Here is a 5,454-nt window from a genome sequence, read left to right as displayed (position 1 = left end):
ATGAGTAAAATTCATTTTACAACTTCACTTGGAATTACAAACTAGTTTCCTTGAATTCATTTTACAGATTCATTTTAACTCAATGTGTATATGCAATACCATGTGTAAGTCCCATGTTTTATTTGGACCTAGTTTCTTGAAGCTTTCGATTATTGTTTAGTATTGATTGTGGAGGAAATTAATGACCTATAATAATAGATATACTATGATAATCGAGAGCACAAGAAAGAATTGGGTGATCTTGATATTCTTGTTGGCACATCCTTTGGCTTGTACTATGTCTTGAACCATTTTGGTAATCAATTCTGAATACTTATTTTATTGTTTTATATATGTGTACTCTTAATATGCTCCTAATGCATATAAATTTGGGGACATATAATCGGTTTTTCTTTTGATTCCTTTTTATTTTTCCTGTTTTAAGATTTTATACACTTTGTCAATTGAAAAAGATTTAAATGAATATCTTATCTTCAAAATAATGTACAAGCCTAACCTGGTTGTTTCTTCTCCTCTTTAAATTCTCTTTCTAAAGCTTAGCACTTAATTACCCCTACAGGCATACATTACTTAGCACAGTAGCATGGCCTTTTCACATTTATTTTAAGTATGTACATTCTTTAACTATTAACTTCTAGTTAACTTTTTCGACTAAAATCTTTGTGTTTAAACCTACTTTTTCATTTAGGTTTTGTTCATAATTTTTTTTGTAAGTTGATAAAAGAACAATTGTACAAAGCCCTAGAATGTCATTACCAAGACATAGCAAGCTTCAAGTATTTAGATTTATATATCCTATTACCTTTTTGTAATTAATGGATGGTATAGGTTGATCATTGTGTTGGATTGAATGATATATTAGTAACTATCTTTCGCGAGAATACTTAAGCACATAAATAGCATTTTGTGCATGGCAATATAAATCTTTGTGTTGTATTTTGTGGAGGGCAATATATAAGGATCATTTTTTATTATTTGACTTTATGTATGAGACATGAACAATGGCATTTTAAATGTATTTCCTTCACATAACTAAGATGTATCTTATATATTGATGTTGGGAATTGAATATTGATATTTTAAAAAGTTTTTCATAGCTCTAACCAAACGCTAACCCTAAATAATATACATACAAGAAATGCTATTACAAAGTTGTTTTTATAGCCTTTCTAGAATGCTATCAAAATGCACTTTTCATAGCTTTCAGACAATAGTATAAAAACATCTTCATAGCTTTAAGAAAACGTTATCATAAATAATATAAATAAAAAATCGCTATTACAAAGTTGTTTTCATAACCTACACAAAACGCTATCAAAATGCGTACCTTTTATAGATTTGAAAAAACGCTAATAAAAATTCAGACTTTCAATAACGTGGGATGACATGACTTTTTGTTAAACACTATAAAATGTCTACGATAGCATTTTTAGCAAGCTATCGTAGACCTTTTTTCCTGTAGTGGAAAATGAAGAAAAAAAAGAACTGAATAAAAATAGAAAAAAGAAAATCAGAAAGAGTAGTAAAAGAAATCTGGAAGATGATATTAAATAAATCGCAAAGAAGAAGGAGAAAGAGAAGTGACGAATCACCAACAGTATTAAGGACAAATTTGAAATTTTGGAAATATTTGACAGGCTTACTATATTTTTTGATTTTGTTACACGGGCTGTATACTTTGGTGTTTTGTTATATTTGTGAAAATTATTAAAATCGACTTTTATTGAAATAGTAAAAGACTAAGTGCAAACCGCATTCAAATATTTATTTTAGAATCTTCCCAAAACAAATTGGACTATGTTACCCTTCTGACTATTGATAAATGAGAAATATATATCATTACTCATTTACAATAATTTCAAATATAATATAGTTAAAATGAAGAAAATTTTCATAAATATAACAAACCGTCAAAATATTTACGGTCCGTGAAACAAAATAAAAGAGTCCATGAAGGTGACTATTTTTTAAAAAATATTCCAGGTCTGCCCTTACTTTTCATCGTCTTTCTTCTCTTCCTCTTCTGTGATTTTTTTCTTTCCATCGTATTTCTTCTCTTCCTATTTTTTCCAAATTGTTATTTGGTTCAAGATCGTGTACCAAATACAGAAGATCTAATTTTTTTTAAAAAAAATTCAAACTTTTATTTCGTTATTCAAGATCATTTATACTAAATATAAAAGATCTCGAAAAAAAAATGTCGTTTAGATTTGTGTTGTCAAATATAAATGATTGTATACAAAAATAGTCAAATCTAAACGATCATGTACAGAAAATAAACGATTGTGTATCAAAAGAATCTTGAAAAACATCGTTTAGCAAAATCTACATGATCGTGCAGCCAAATCTAAACGATCGTGTACCAAAGAATCTTAAAAAAAAATAGTTTAGGTTTAACTACCCAAATCTAAAGGATCGAATCTAAAGGATCAAATCTAAATGATCGTGTACCAAATCTAAAGGATCGTGTAACCAAATTAAACGATCGTGTACAAAGAATCTTGAAAACAATCATTTACATTTGGATAGTTTAGATTTGGCTATTAAAATCTAAACGATTGTATACCAAATAATAGTCAAATCTAAACTATCGTGTACTAAATATATACACACACGTTGTTGATGGGGGCATTTAAGGTATTTTTCATAGTGGGTTTACAGGGCTTTTTTCGTTTTCAAAATTATTGTGTATAGTGTAAATATTTTGTCGTTTTGTTATATTTTTTAAAAGACCTTTTAAAATCTGGTATGTATTTTTTTTTTCAAAAAATAATAACAAAGAAAAGCCAAAACAATAATAAACAAAAGTCAAAATAGTCGCGATGGTAGGCCGTTTTTAAATATAACCAAAATATTTATAACAAAAATTCAAATTCTATAAATGATATATACTAATAGTGAACAATATCTTTCATTAATAAAACTTGAAATTTTACCATTCTTGTAAATGTTGTCAACAATTTGTTATTTAGAATAACTCCCATTCAATTTTCCTATTTAATAAATTTGTTGTATTATAGGGAAATTTTTATAAATATAACAAACTACTAAAATATTTACGGCCCATGTAACAAAACCCATAAAGTTAACTATTTTTTTTAATATTTCAAGTTTGCTCTTCTATCTTTCTTCTCGTCTGCCATTTTTTTATCCTCTTTCTTCCCCTTTCTTTCCATCTTTCTACTTTTCCTCTTATTTTTTTACGTCATTTAGATTTGGGTAACTAAATCTGATTTCTTTTTATCATCTTTTTTTTTTAGTTGCGTGCATCGTCTTTTTTCTTTTCCTCTTTTTTTTTTACATCGTTTAGATTTAGGTAAACAAATATGATTTTTTTTCTATCGTATTTCTTCTTTTTCTCTATTTTTCGTTCGCTATGTGCATTGTCTTTCTTCTTTTCTTGCTCTTTTTTAATGTTGTTTAGATTAGGGTAACCAATTCTAAAATATCGTGTATAAAGAATCTTGAAAAAAATTGTTTAACCAAATCATAAAGATCATTACCAAATTATGAAAAAAAAATCGTTTAGATTAACGATTGTGCAACAAAATCAAAACGATCGTGTGATCCAATTAATTAAATGATCGTCTATCCAAATCTAAACGAACAAATATAAACGATCATGTACCAAACAATAGCTAAATCTAAATAATCATGTACCAAATATATTACGCACGTTGCCAAATATATTATGTGCGTTTTGTTGATAGGACATTTTTAGTATTTTCCATGGTGGGGTTATGTGCTTTTTCTGTTTTTAGAATTGTTTTATATGGTATAAATATTTTGCTGCTTTTTTATATTTTTTAAAAGATCCCTATATTATATTGCTTTCCAATTACTTTTAATAGCAAAATAATTAAATTTTTTATTTTTTATATATAAAATTCATAAAAAATATGGCTATATACTTAATTACTCCAAACAATGATTATAATATTTAAATAAATAAAAAGTGATTAATGGTGCCTGCATTTACATTTGTAGAGTTGTGCTCATATTGATCAATGTTTCATGAAATCTTATTTTAATAAAAATAATGAACAATAGGAATTATATACTAAAACAATTTGGGTGCATTGTATCTCATATGTTTCTTTATCTCTCCGTTTAAGTGTACGAGTAATCCAACAACTTGAATAATTCGAACTATTCAACCCATATTATAAAAGTTAGATTGACTTAATTTAAAATTTGGGTTGGATTGAGTTACTGTTTTTTTTATTCGGGTAGGGTTGGGTTTGAGGTTGGAGGTTGATTGAAAAATTCGGGACGATCTAACCTAACATGAAATATTTATTTATTTATATTTATATTACTAATTTATTATTATTATTAATTTAGTAAATGAAAAAAACTAAAAACAACTAGGTCAAAGTGACTCTTCACGCCTTCTCAACTCTCTTGAGCCATTCTCGCCATGCCTCATCTCTCTTCTTCACGTTGCACCATCTCTCATCTCTGACGTTCACCGTTGCTCTCCCATCTTCGAATTTTAATTAGTGATTATTTATTTTGAGTACTTTTTCTTATTTGAAAACTTAATTAGTAGATTTGTTAATGTAGTAGATCTTTAGTTCTTGTGTGTTTTGTCTAAGAGTGGAATGATGAAATTAGAAAAGGAAAGCAAGCAGGATCGATAGTCTCTTGCAATCGACAACCCAATCCAATCCAACCCAACCCATATTTTAAGGGTTGGGGTTAGATTGGGATGGAAATGTCCTCCAAACCAATCTAATCCATTTACATCACTATCTCGACCACACAAAATAAAATTATCTAACTACTGTTTATGAAATTTTATTTGTTGCAGAGGTAAAGCAGATAACAGCAAAATGCACTTATTCATTTCCCGTTTGCGCGCGTCAGTTAAGTAGAAGATACGTAAGTGTACGGTCCAGTGTGCGGTCAAATGGTTTTCGTAATTAACATCATGAGTCATATTCAACCTCTCCGTCGGCTGTTGTTTCCGTCTGTGATAGAATATTCAGAGAATGCGATGATGATTGCAAGTCAATACAATAATTTAAAATTAAAACATGTTTGATAGTGGAGAGTTATACATAATAATTTTCATCTTCAGCGACGCTCGTTGCTGTTTTTCACCTTCGAATAAAAGCAATGCTACGTTAATATTTTAACAGTAGTTCACAACACCTAATCCATATATTGGCCCGTATCGATATCAAACAATGCATATAAAAACGGTTGAGATAAAAATTTATGTGGATTTTTGTACCACATAAACTTGTATGACATAAATAATAAGAAAAATAAGAGAGAAATTAACAAATGAATTAAAGTTAGAAACACAAGAATTTATGTGGAAAAATTCTAATTTGGAGAAAAACCAGGCAAAAAAGAGTGAAAATTGTTACAATCCTCCTTACCTCAATTATAAGAACCCTCTCTTAAAACTTTTCGCCTCTTTCACCTTTTATTAACTCTTTCAAC

Source organism: Cucumis melo, chromosome 7 (genome assembly GCF_025177605.1).
Source record: "Cucumis melo cultivar AY chromosome 7, USDA_Cmelo_AY_1.0, whole genome shotgun sequence".
Classification (NCBI taxonomy): domain Eukaryota; kingdom Viridiplantae; phylum Streptophyta; class Magnoliopsida; order Cucurbitales; family Cucurbitaceae; genus Cucumis; species Cucumis melo.
The sequence above is the reverse complement of the archived record's forward strand: the minus strand, read 5'-3'. Positions refer to the sequence as shown.